Source organism: Choloepus didactylus, chromosome 3 (assembly GCF_015220235.1).
Source record: "Choloepus didactylus isolate mChoDid1 chromosome 3, mChoDid1.pri, whole genome shotgun sequence".
Classification (NCBI taxonomy): Eukaryota; Metazoa; Chordata; class Mammalia; order Pilosa; family Megalonychidae; genus Choloepus; species Choloepus didactylus.
The window spans coordinates 164,457,987-164,472,336 of NC_051309.1; the positions used below are offsets into that span (position 1 = coordinate 164,457,987).

A 14,350-nucleotide genomic window follows, 5' to 3' on the forward strand; every position below is an offset into this window, starting at 1 on the left:
AGTGAATAAAAAGAGACAACAGAGTCCATTTGCTCCTCCTGAAAATACAGATAAATAGCTACAAAACCTGCATATCTACTATGGTCCCTTTTTTATCCTCAAGGAGCTCAAAAGAAGATCCAATCCCTATAGTGGAAACCTCGCTATATAGCAGTGGTTCTCAACCTGGGATGATTTTGCTTTCTGGGAGGGACATTTGGTGGTGGGAAGGTGCTACTGGCATCTAGTAGGTAGAGGCCAGAGTTGCTGCTACAAATCCTACAGTGCCCAGGACAGTCCCCCACAACAAAAAATTATCCCGCCCAAAATGTCAATCCTGCCAAGGATGAGAAAACCTGGTCTATAGGCATCATCGACATCAATCTAAACCATCGCCAACACGACCTGTTTGCCAGGAATTAAATTAATAGTTAAAACCAAAATATTAATCATCAACAATTATGATAAAAACACACACACACACACACACACAGCACATTGCCTAAAGAGGCCAAACCTGTGCTAAGTACTTGCCAAATAATATCTCATTTAATCCTTTTCCCCACCTCCCCCCACCCTTAAAGGAAAAAAACCACAAAACTTGTAGGTTAACAGTGTGCCAATATTACAAAGACAGACAGGTAAGTAACTTGCCCATGGCTACATGGTGAGTGAGTAAAGCTCTTACCACCACTACCACATTACCACTTCTCAAAGCAAGCTATGGTGTAAAGCAGAGACATTTCAAGATAACAGGGGAATGATCTGGGGATAGATAATCTAAGACATGGAGACAGAGCACACAATGAGACAAACAGAAAGTCTGTCTTAGCTTTTTCCTAAACTTTCTTTATTCAAGTCCCTGGAGTGGGCATTATGGACCAACTCTCGTGTCCAAGTCTTTCGTTCTTAGTTTTTTCATATCTTTAAGCCAAGGGAGCAGTAAAAAGGCAGGCCAACATGTTCCTAGACTGCTGAATCAAAAATAAAGTAAGTAAGTATAGAGGTATAATATAGATAATAGACAAAGGTAAATAGATGGAGTGGGGTGATAAGTAATGCATAATTCATTATTACATCTGTAAGGAATCTTTGAGATCATTAACAGATTCCACTACTTTCGTGTTAAAATAGGAAAAAGCCAGGTCTTAAGGGGAAAGGTGACCTGCTTAAGGTCATACAGCCATCCCCATGAAAAAGACAGTAAGAACCATGGGCTGAAAAACAGAGGAAATTTCCCCCAAAACAACAAAAGGGTTTTGGTGTAATAACTCATAGGTTCCAATACTCTCTTTAAAAATGAACATTTCACAGGGAAAACTGTGTAGTGGGAAGGAGGGAGGTTGTATGGGAACTCTACTTTCTACATGATTTTTCTGTAAAACTCTAACTGCTCTAAAATAATTAAATTAATAAATAAATGACATTTTCTCACATAACCCAATGCCATTATCACACCTATCAGATTAATAATTCTTTCATAACATCTAATATCCAGTTCATTATCAAATTTCCGTGACTGTCTCACAATGTCTTTTTAGAGTTGATTTGTTAAATCAGCATCCAAATAAGGTGCAAAACACTTTTGTCTCTTAAATTTCTTCCAATCTAGAGCAGTCCACATCCTTTTTTACTGTCATACAATTGATGTGTTACAGAAACCAGGCCAGTTGTTTCATAAAATGTCCCACATTCTGGATTTGACTATTGGCTTCCTTGTGTTGTGATTTAACAGACTCCTTCATCTCCTGCATTTGCTGTAAATGGAAGTTAGCTTTAGAGATTCCAGTTTCACTCTTTTTGACAAGAATACTTCATAGAAGGTTCTCCGTGCTTCTTACTATGGCACATCAGGAGGTACATAATGTCTGGCTTGTCCCACTTTTAGTGATGCTAAGATTTATCAGAGGCTCAGAGCAGAATTCTGTAATGGGTGCTGTGGTTCGCTGCCTTGATGCCCTTACAGCCAGGACCCCCGGCTGCTCACAGTACATAGTTAACTCCTATCCCAAGAACTGCGGACAGAGCTACCTCACCAAAGGTAATGCCCTTCTTGGAGGAGGCCTCCAACAAAAGATGCAGAAGGACAGGGGCCACCCCAGCTCCAGAGCTCCCTGTGCAATAGGCAGAGGCCTCTGTTGTAGGTACACTGCAGTTTAACTTCTCTCTGCCCGTCCTGTTTCCCTTTCTCTCTCAGAGTTGTTGATCCTGACACCACCCCCCAAAAAACTTCCTGCACACAAATCTCTGTCTTAGAGTCTATTTCCCAGGAAATCTGACTGGAAGTATATTCTATGGCTAACACACTGTAAGAAAAATGAAAAGAAAGGGATAAATTAGCCAGATACTAGGCTCCTTTCCTCTTTTGCATTCTTGCTCTTGAAGAATCCTGTCCTTCTTTCATATTGACAGGGCCCTGCTCCTTCCAGCACCCTCCCAACCGCCCCCCTTATGCCTCCCATCCCCCACCCCCAGGGAGGCATCCGGACGCCCTGATCTCCCCAGACAGCAGGGGGCGCCTCAGACACAAGCTCCTCCCTCTGCACCTGCAGCCAGGCTTCTGAAGTCTGGTCTCTTCAGTATCTGCCCAGAGTGAAGACTGAAAGAGAGGCGCGGGTGAAGCCCAGGAGTCCATTTAAGGAGGAGAAGCCAGCTGTGCCTCCCTTCTGCTGCTGCTCCGCAGCCAGCCCCTCTCTGAGTCCCACTCCAGGAAGCAGGTCAGCAACATGGGCCCTGGTGGCCAGGACTTCCTGCTGTCCCATTTGCTGGGGATCTCAGGTGAGCCTCTGCAGTGGGGCGGGCAGAGGCACAAGTTTCTAGCTCAAGAAGGCGTCATGTAGAGCACCTAGGCATGTCACCAGTGGGATGTTACTTACGAAGAGGGGGACCTCAGATAGTCCTGAGAGGCAGCATTCCAAGTCTCTTGATAGGCTATGGTAGTAAATAAAACAAAAACCCTCGCCCTCAGTGGGCTTACCTCTAAGGGGGAGACAGACAGTAGTCAATGCACATATTAACTATGTACACTAAAAAGCATGTTAGAAGGTGATAAATGTTTCAAAAGGAAATGGACACTGAGAGTGCCGGGATAGGGAGTGAGTTGTAACTTCAAATAGGATAGTCAAGGAGGGCCTCGCTAAGAACAAGTTATTGGAACAAAAACTGGAAGGAGATAAATGAGTTAGTGAAGTGGATCTAGGAAAAGAGTGTTCCAGGCAGAGAGAACCTAAAGTGTACATGCCATTCAACACTTTCAGGTATAAGCTTGTTCGTTTATTTTTCTGGCCCACAGCAAAGAAAAAGCAGGGTAGGCTGAAAGCAGTAAAAAGGTAACAGCTAGGAAAGAGGAAGCTATACAATTGCAAAAGTACAAACCAGCTAAACATAACAGCCAAAAGTAAATGGGTTATAAACCTCAAAACATCTGAAGGCATCATTGTATTTATAACCTAATATACTCGATACTCCTAATGATGACCTTGAATCACCAAGTAAAAGTTAAACTATGCTCCATGTATGCTCCCAAAGAAGGCAAGTAAGTATGTAGTTATCTAGATTCCCACTAATGACTTGACATTTGTAAAAAGTTGGCCTTTGACATCAATCTGGGAAATTTAAATATGTGGGAAGCTTCATTCTCCAGTGAATCTAGCTATAAGATGTGTTTACTATTACATAGTAATCATCTGATGTGTCTTTCTTAGAGTCTTATCTGACCACTTCTCCCAAAGATAAAGAGCTGGAATCAGGTGAGTGGTCTCCACTTGGACTGAGGACTCCTGGGCTTGGAACTGGAAAGGAGGTGGTCTGGAGGCTAGGGAGGACTCAGGTCCTGGGACTGGATGGGAATCTGGGAATAGGGTCCAGAGGAATAGGACTCTTGGATTTCCACATTTCCCTCTCTACTCTTTCTCTAGTGTGTGGGCGACGTATACTGACAAGCCGCGTTACGGTTGGCCTGGATGCTACGGAAGGGCAATGGCCTTGGCAGGTCAGCGTGTGCTTGGGGCAAACCCACATCTGTGGAGGTTCCCTCATCCATCAAAAGTGGATACTGACTGCAGCGCACTGCTTTACAACGTGAGTTCTACTTGTGTCTAGCACGTACACAGGTTCTCACACATTCAAACAACTTCATGAATGAACCAACAGACATATGAAAGTGATAAGACAGGCAAGGCAAAAGGAAACCCTAGGTTACTTTGGACTCTAGAACCAGGTGCTACTAGGGACAGGGCATAGAGGTAGGAAAAGAAATTATGGAGACAGGCACTGTGTTAGATGCTTTTCTTACAGTTTGCCAGCAACCGAAACACCAGTCAGGAGATTTTGTCTCCAGCTTCTTTGGGTCACAAACACAAACTGGTCTCCCTCAGATTCATTACTATTAGGGAAACAAGTTGCCATGTGGTATGTAACCCCATCAAGAGGCCCAAATGGGAAGGAACCATTGTCTCCAGCCAACAGCTCGGAAAGACCCGAGGCCTGCCAGTCATATAAATATGCTTGGAAGCAGATTCGCCCCAAGTTGAGCCTTGAGATCTTGAGATGAGACTGCAGCCCATACCTTGACTTCAGTGTCATGAGAGTTCCTGAGTCAGAGGCATCTGCTGTGAGAAAAATGTGACTGTTTTAAGCCACTAAGCTTTGGGATAATTTTGTTATGCAACAATGTGAAATTAATACATACAGAAATCAAAATGACATGAGTTTTCAATAACAACACTGAAAGCTCACAGAAAATGGAGTAATAACTTCAAAATGCTCAGGGAAAATCATTTCCAGCCTAGAATTCTACCCAGATACAAGCTATTAATCATGTGTGGGATAGAAATAAGACATTTGCAAACATGCAAAGTAGCAAAAATTACCTCTCATGCATGTTTTCCAGGAAGCCACAGGAAAACATGTTTCAACAAAATAAGGGGAGGAGGGCATAACAGAAAAACATGGGATCCAGGAAAGAGGGAGTACCACACAGAAGAGATTCCCCAAGAAAATCATTAAGGGAAATGGAAAGATGATAGCCCTGCAGCAGTCCAGACTGGAGCAAGAAGGTGGCTCTGAAAAAGATAGTACTGATAGAATATCTGACGTTTGAACATATTGAGAGGTATGGGAGTGAATAATGAGTTAGAGAAGGATATATGGAAAACTAAGAACATAAAAGAAGTGAGACCACATTCTAACTCCAGGAGAGGCAGAAAGTTTTACAAGAAAGGAAACATAATCACAGTTCCCAGTATGTAGCACTGTGAATAATATTTACGTAGTCACAAGAACATACACATTAACTACTGATCTTACAAAAAAAATTATCACACTAGTTTAGCAGGATGGGTGGAAAGGAAGTTGGGGGTGGGGGAGCAGGGATGTATAAGAAAGCTCAATCTTCACCTTCCACAGAAGGAAGTCAATAGTCTAAAACTGAAAAACAAACAAACAACAACAACAACAACAACAAAAACACAGGTATCAAGAACAACAATATGCAGTTTCTTGAAAATACTGGTGCAAATACTAAAAGAAAGCGCTAAAAGAGTGTAAAGTAACTGCCTCTGGATAGTGTGAATTGATGTGTTAGGACAGAGAACTTGTTTTTCATTAACTTATTTATTTTGTACATCATATCAAACTACTTGACATTTTAAACTGAGTTTATGTATTACTGTGGTTTAAAACTTATTTAGAAATAAAAGTCTCAGTACAGAAATCAGAGCTGGCAATAAAGAATGACAACTATTAAACATACAGGTGATGGCTGAAACTATGGGGAATGGGAGAGGTGAAGGACAGAAACAGAGACAGAATGTTAAGACAAAACCCTGGCCTTAAGCATACAAGAGTAGACCATAGAAACAGAAAACAACTAAAGAAAGTGGTCAGAGAAAGAGGGAAGGAGGGAGGGAAGGAACAAACCAACCGCAGCCCAATTCAGAAACACCCTGATATTTTGCCTAGAGACTTAGCGCTACATATAGGCAGTTTGTTCCGGCCCAGCTAAAGCAAACAACTATACTCCACTTTTAATCTCCTTCTTCTCTTCCCCTTAGGACCTGGAGTTTTACTCTATATACTGTGTGGCTGGGATCAATTAGTACAGACTATTCAATTGAAGGCTTGCAGTACTATGTAGCCGAAATCATCATCCAACCTAACTTTAACGATGTAAATGCAGACATCGCCTTGTTGAAGCTCTACTCCTCAGTCACCTTTACTACTCTCATCAAGCCCATCTGCCTACCCCTTATCAAAAAGGAGTTGACACAGATAAAATAGACTTCAAATGCAGGGATGTTTTGAGAGACAAAGAAGGCCACTACATACTAATAAAAGGGGCAATTCAGCAAGAAGAAATAACAATCGTAAATGTCTATGCACCCAATCAAGGTGCCACAAAATACATGAGAGAAACATTGGCAAAACTAAAGGAAGCAATTGATGTTTCCACAATAATTGTGGGAGACTTCAACACATCACTCTCTCCTATAGATAGATCAACCAGACAGAAGACCAATAAGGAAATTGAAAACCTAAACAATCTGATAAATGAATTAGATTTAACAGACATATACAGGACATTACATCCCAAATCACCAGGATACACATACTTTTCTAGTGCTCACGGAACTTTCTCCAGAATAGATCATATGCTGGGACATAAAACAAGCCTCAATAAATTTAAAAAGATTGAAATTATTCAAAGCACATTCTCTGACCACAATGGAATACAATTAGAAGTCAATAACCATCAGAGGCTTAGAAAATTCACAAATACCTGGAGGTTAAACAACACACTCCTAAACAATCAGTGGGTTAAAGAAGAAATAGCAAGAGAAATTGCTAAATATATAGAGACGAATGAAAATGAGAACACAACATACCAAAACCTATGGGATGCAGCAAAAGCAGTGCTAAGGGGGAAATTTATAGCACTAAACGCATATATTAAAAAGGAAGAAAGAGCCAAAATCAAAGAACTAATGGATCAACTGAAGAAGCTAGAAAATGAACAGCAAACCAATCCTAAACCAAGTAGAAGAAAAGAAATAACAAGGATTAAAGCAGAAATAAATGACATAGAGAACAAAAAAACAATAGAAAGGATAAATATCACCAAAAGTTGGTTCTTTGAGAAGATCAACAAGATTGACAAGCCCCTAGCTAGACTGACAAAATCAAAAAGAGAGAAGACCCATATAAACAAAATAATGAATGAAAAAGGTGACATAACTGCAGATCCTGAAGAAATTAAAAAAATTATAAGAGGATATTATGAACAACTGTATGGCAACAAACTGGATAATGTAGAAGAAATGGACAATTTCCTGGAAACATATGAACAACCTAGACTGACCAGAGAAGAAATAGAAGACCTCAACCAACCCATCACAAGCAAAGAGATCCAATCAGTCATCAAAAATCTTCCCACAAATAAATGCCCAGGGCCAGATGGCTTCACAGGGGAATTCTACCAAACTTTCCAGAAAGAACTGACACCAATCTTACTCAAACTCTTTCAAAACATTGAAAAAAATGGAACACTACCTAACTCATTTTATGAAGCTAAGATCAATCTAATACCAAAACCAGGCAAAGATGCTACAAAAAAGGAAAACTACCGGCCAATCTCCCTAATGAATATAGATGCAAAAATCCTCAACAAAATACTTGCAAATCGAATCCAAAGACACATTAAAAAAATCATACACCATGACCAAGTGGGGTTCATTCCAGGCATGCAAGGATGGTTCAACATAAGAAAAACAATCAATGTATTACAACACATTAAAAACTCGAAAGGGAAAAATCAATTGATCATCTCAATAGATGCTGAAAAAGCATTTGACAAAATCCAACATCCCTTTTTGATAAAAACACTTCAAAAGGTAGGAATTGAAGGAAACTTCCTCAACATGATAAAGAGCATATACGAAAAACCCACAGCCAGCATACTACTCAATGGTGAGAGACTGAAAGCCTTCCCTCTAAGATCAGGAACAAGACAAGGATGCCCGCTGTCACCACTGTTATTCAACATTGTGCTGGAAGTGCTAGCCAGGGCAATCCGGCAAGACAAAGAAATAAAAGGCATCCAAATTGGAAAAGAAGAAGTAAAACTGTCATTGTTTGCAGATGATATGATCTTATATCTAGAAAACCCTGAGAAATCGACGATACACCTACTAGAGCTAATAAACAAATTTAGCAAAGTAGCAGGATACAAGATTAATGCACATAAGTCAGTAATGTTTCTATATGCTAGAAATGAACAAACTGAAGAGACACTCAAGAAAAAGATACCATTTTCAATAGCAACTAAAAAATCAAGTACCTAGGAATAAACTTAACCAAAGATGTAAAAGACCTATACAAAGAAAACTACATAACTCTACTAAAAGAAATAGAAGGGGACCTTAAAAGATGGAAAAATATTCCATGTTCATGGATAGGAAGGCTAAATGTCATTAAGATGTCAATTCTACCCAAACTCATCTACAGATTCAATGCAATCCCAATCAAAATTCCAACAACCTACTTTGCAGACTTGGAAAAGCTAGTTATCAAATTTATTTGGAAAGGGAAGATGCCTCGAATTGCTAAAGACACTCTAAAAAAGAAAAACGAAGTGGGAGGACTTACACTCCCTGACTTTGAAGCTTATTATAAAGCCACAGTTGCCAAAACAGCATGGTACTGGCACAAAGATAGACATATAGATCAATGGAATCGAATTGAGAATTCAGAGATAGACCCTCAGATCTATGGCCGACTGATCTTTGATAAGGCCCCCAAAGTCACCGAACTGAGCCATAATGGTCTTTTCAACAAATGGGGCTGGGAGAGTTGGATATCCATATCCAAAAGAATGAAAGAGGACCCCTACCTCACCCCCTACACAAAAATTAACTCAAATGGACCAAAGATCTCAATATAAAAGAAAGTACCATAAAACTCCTAGAAGATAATGTAGGAAAACATCTTCAAGACCTTGTATTAGGAGGCCACTTCCTAGACTTTACACCCAAAGCACAAGCAACAAAAGAGAAAATAGATAAATGGGAACTCCTCAAGCTTAGAAGTTTCTGCACCTCAAAGGAATTTCTCAAAAAGGTAAAGAGGCAGCCAACTCAATGGGAAAAAATTTTTGGAAACCATGTATCTGACAAAAGACTGATATCTTGCATATACAAAGAAATCCTACAACTCAATGACAATAGTACAGACAGCCCAATTATAAAATGGGCAAAAGATATGAAAAGACAGTTCTCTGAAGAGGAAATACAAATGGCCAAGAAACACATGAAAAATGTTCAGCTTCACTAGCTATTAGAGAGATGCAAATTAAGACCACAATGAGATACCATCTAACACCGGTTAGAATGGCTGCCATTAAACAAACAGGAAACTACAAATGCTAGAGGGGATGTGGAGAAATTGGAACTCTTATTCATTGTTGGTGGGACTGTATAATGGTTCAGCCACTCTGGAAGTCAGTCTGGCAGTTCCTTAGAAAACTAGATATAGAGCTACCATTCGATCCAGCGATTGTACTTCTCGGTATATACCCGGAAGATCGGAAAGCAGTGACACGAACAGATATCTGCACGCCAATGTTCATAGCAGCATTATTCACAATTGCCAAGAGATGGAAACAACCCAAATGTCCTTCAACAGATGAGTGGATAAATAAAATGTGGTATATACACACGATGGAATACTACGCGGCAGTAAGAAGGAACGATCTGGTGAAACATATGACAACATGGATGAACCTTGAAGACATAATGCTGAGCGAAATAAGCCAGGCACAAAAAGAGAAATATTATATGCTACCACTAATGTGAACTTTGAAAAATGTAAAAACAAATGGTTTATAATGTAGAATGTAGGGGAACTAGCAGTAGAGAGCAATTAATGAAGGGGGAACAATAATCCAAGAAGAACAGATAAGCTATTTAACGTTCTGGGGATGCCCAGAAATGACTATGGTCTGTTAATTTCTGATGGATGTAGTAGGAACAAGTTCACTGAAATGTTGCTATATTATGTAACTTTCTTGGGGTAAAGTAGGAACATGTTGGAAGTTAAGCAGTTATCTTAGGTTAGTTGTCTTTTTCTTACTCCCTTGTTATGGTCTCTTTGAAATGTTCTTTTATTGTATGTTTGTTTTCTTTTTAACTTTTTTTTTCATACAGTTGATTTAAAAAAGAAGGGAAAGTTAAAAAAAAAAAAAAAAAGAAAAAAGACAAACAAGGAAAAAAAAAAAAAAAAGATGTAGTGCCCCCTTGAGGAGCCTGTGGAGAATGCAGGGGTATTCGCCTACCCCACCTTCATGGTTGCTAACATGACCACAGACATAGGGGACTGGTGGTTTGATGGGTTGAGCCCTCTACCATAAGTTTTACCCTTGGGAAGACGGTTGCTGCAAAGGAGAGGCTAGGTCTCCCTGTATTTGTGCCTAAGAGTCTCCTCCTGAATGCCTCTTTGTTGCTCAGATGTGGCCCTCTCTCTCTGGCTAAGCCAACTTGAAAGGTGAAATCACTGCCCTCCCCCCTACGTGGGATCAGACACCCAGGGAAGTGAATCTCCCTGGCAACGTGGAATATGACTCCCGGGGAGGAATGTAGACCCGGCATCGTGGGATGGAGAACATCTTCTTGACCAAAAGGGGGATGTGAAAGGAAATGAAATAAGCTTCAGTGGCAGAGAGATTCCAAAAGGAGCCGAGAGATCACTCTGGTGGGCACTCTTACGCACACTTTAGACAACCTTTTTTAAGTTCTAAAGAATTGGGGTAGCTGGTGGTGGATACCTGAAACTATTAAACTACAACCCAGAACCCATGAATCTCGAAGACAGTTGTATAAAAATGTAGCTTATGAGGGGTGACAGTGGGATTGGGAATGCCATAAGGACCAAACTCCACTTTGTCTAGTTTATGGATGGATGTGTAGAAAAGTAGGGGAAGCAAACAAACAGACAAAGGTACCCAGTGTTCTTTTTTACTTCAATTGCTGTTTTTCACTCTAATTATTATTCTTGTTATTTTTGTGTGTGTGCTAATGAAGGTGTCAGGGATTGATTTAGGTGATGAATGTACAACTATGTAATGGTACTGTAAACAATCGAAAGTACAATTTGTTTTGTATGACTGCGTGGTATGTGAATATATCTCAATAAAATGATGATTAAAAAAAAAAAAAAAAAAAGGAGTTGACAATTCCAGCTACTTGTTGGGTGACTGGATGGGGAAGAACTGGCAACAGTGAATATGAAGGTAAGAACACACAGAGGGGTTGTTCTATACTTCACCCTCTTGTACCGTTTCCAGGATATTTGCATTCTAGGCATATCATTACCATGGCAAATACTTGTCTTCAAAACCACATCAACCTATTCATACTCTCTATGCCTGCAAATAAAATGCCTTTTTTTTGACATTTATATATTTATTTTATTTATTCTTATATCCTGCCTAGAGTCTAGGTATAGCTGGAAGAGCAGATATCAGCGATCTAAACACAGTTACCTCTTTCAAACAGAGGTTAATAAACCTGAAATGAAGTTTGGAGTGTCTGGTGTTTTTAATGTTTTTAAAGTGTTGTGTCACCTCTTTTCCCAGGAAGAGTATTGACAAGATAGGAATTGATCTGGGAGCAGAAAAATGGGAAAAGAAGGGGTTTTAGAATATTTTAGAAGTCCTAACTTTATCAGAATTACTATTTATGTAGAACATTAGGAATGCCTCACTTATTTAAAAAAAAATTTTAATTAGAGAAGTTGTAAGTTTACAGAAAAATCATGTAGAAAATAAAGCATTCACATTATTAATACTTTGCATTAGTGTGGTACCTTTGTTACAACTGATGAAAGAATATTATAATTACACTACTAACTAAGGTCTATAGCTTACATTAGGGTTCACTGTGTTGTACAGGCCTATGTTTTATTTCTTAATTTTTATTCTAGTAACATATATACAACCTAAAATGCCCCTTTTTAACTGTATTAACATATATAATTCAGTGCTGTTAATTACACTCAAAATGTTGAGGAATACCACACTTTTGCACATTATAAAAATGTCAAACATTCCAAAGTCAAACAAATAATTTTGAATTATCCTTTGTCTTACATCAACTATATCAAAATATCCTTCCATTAGCAAAGATGATTGAAGAGTGATTATATTCCACTTTTGGATTCCCATTCAGACTTCTGCATACTATGAGTGAATGTTGCTCCACAACTTTTCACTTTTTGCTTTAAGCTTCCATTCCTGTCTACCTCTACAGAATTTGATTACCCTTCAAACCTCCAGGAAGTAGAAGTGCCCTTAATTAACCGCCAGACTTGTGAACATCTCTACAACCCAGCGAGTACTGTAACGTCAGTGGAGCCAGTCATCAAGGATGACATGATTTGTGCTGGTGATCCTACAAAAAGAAAGGACAGTTGCCAGGTTAGGGTTTACCCTTGAGTCTTTTTTTTTTAACATGAAATCTTAATTTGGATTCAGGTTTTCCTATGTGTAAACATCAATGGATTGCAAGTCAGGAGATGAGAGTTCTGACAAGCAACTTAACCTGTATCTATGAATTTAATCTCTTCAACTATAAGACAGTTGATATAGACTAATGCTAACCATGGTCACTGGAATTTTACAAACCTGTAAAATTTCATAAATCTATTGAGAGGATGACAGAGTTATTTTTTATTTTTTCAAGTAAGAACATTTCATTCTGCACTTAAAAATTTCATTCCATTGTCTTCTGATCATAACAGGGTAATGAAAAATCGGCCATCATTTTTGTCTTTATTACACTGTGTGCAATGCATTGTTCTGCTCTGGCTGCTTTCCATATTTTTTCTTTTTGCATATTTTTTATTGTGGCAAAATATATATAACATAAAATTTGCCATTTTAACCATTTTTAAGTGAACAATTCAGTGGCATTTGGTACATTCACAATATTAGGCAACTGAACCACTAACTATTTCCAATATTTTTCATTGCTCCAAACAAACTCCATACCCATCAAGCAGTAACTCCCCATTCCTCCCTCTCCCAGTCCCTGGTAACCTCTAATCTACTTTCTATCTAAATGAATTTGCCCTTTCTAGATTATTTCATGTAAGTGAAATCATACAATATTTGTCTTTGTGTCTACCTTATTTCACTTAGCTTGTTTTCAAGGTTCATCATGTTGCAGTATGTATCAGAACTTCATTCCTTTTTATGGCTGAATAATATTGTAAGGATATACCACATTTTATTTATCCACTCATTTGTTGACAGACATTTGTGTTCTTTCCGCCTTTTGGCTACTGTGAGTAATATGGCTATGAACATTGATGTACAAGTGTCTGTCTGAGTCCCTATTTTCAATTTTTTTGAGGATATACTTAGGAATAGAATTGCTGGATCATATAGTACTTCTATGTTTAACTTTTTAAGGAAACATCACAATTTTTTTCTTTGATTGTCAGCAGTTTGAACATGATGTACTATGTGAGATTTTCTTTGTATATATCCTATTTGGAGTTCACTGAGTTTATGTTTGCTTGTTTTAATCCATTCATTATGTCTTTCATCAAAAGTTAGGAAATTTTCTCTCATTATTTCTTCAAACATTATTCTATCTCATCTCCTTAGTCTCCCCTTTCAGTTACAATCAGAAACTTGTAAATTATACCTTTGTCACTCAGGACTCTTGATGCTCTGTTCATTTTATTTTTACCTCTTTTTCTCTCTGTTCTTCAAATTGGACACTTTTTATTGATCGTATTCAAGCTCTTTTCTCCTGTCTTCCACATTTTGCTGTTAAGTTCATCTAGTGAGATTTTCAGATATTTTATTTTCTAGTTTCAGAATATCCATTTCATTTTATATATACACTCACACACATATTTTCCTATATGTCCACCAAGATTTCCTATTTGTGTATTCATTATGAACAAATTTTCCTTTACATTAGTTGAACACAGTGATAATAGCTGCTTTAAAATCATTATTTGTTAATTCCAAAATCTGAGTTATGTCAGGGTTATTTTTCACTGGTTGCTTTTTCTCTTCTGTAACATTTTCCCATTTCTCTTGGAAAACATTTTCCTGTTTTCTTGACTATCCAATTACTCTGGATTCTATCCTAGGTACTGTCAGTGATACATAATGGAGAATATGGACTGTTATATTTCTCTGAATAAAGCTGATTTTCTCTTTTCACAGGCAGTTCATTTGGCTGAACTCAAACTCCGAATTGGGTTTTTTCTGTGGTAGGCAGCAGCTAAAATCTCTGTTCAGTTCTTTTAAGCCTTAGCTGGGCTGCTTGGAGTTTAACCTGCATGTTTATATGTAGTTCAGAGA

General features: G+C 38.6%; 1 protein-coding gene across 7 annotated transcripts in view; it reads right to left on the reverse strand.

Moving 5' to 3' along the window:
• SH3D19 (SH3 domain containing 19) overlaps positions 1-14,350 on the reverse strand; it is a 177,476-nt gene that overhangs the window by 131,024 nt on the left and 32,102 nt on the right. For 2 of the 7 annotated variants that reach the window (XM_037830808.1, XM_037830804.1), the window contains exon 2: positions 12,299-12,419. The exons of 4 other annotated variants lie outside the window; for them this stretch is intronic. The gene's annotated coding sequence lies outside the window, so the exon portion shown is untranslated. Of the gene's footprint in view, positions 1-12,118; positions 12,269-12,298; positions 12,420-14,350 lie in introns of those variants that run through there. One more of the 7 variants, XM_037830807.1, reaches the window with a different exon arrangement.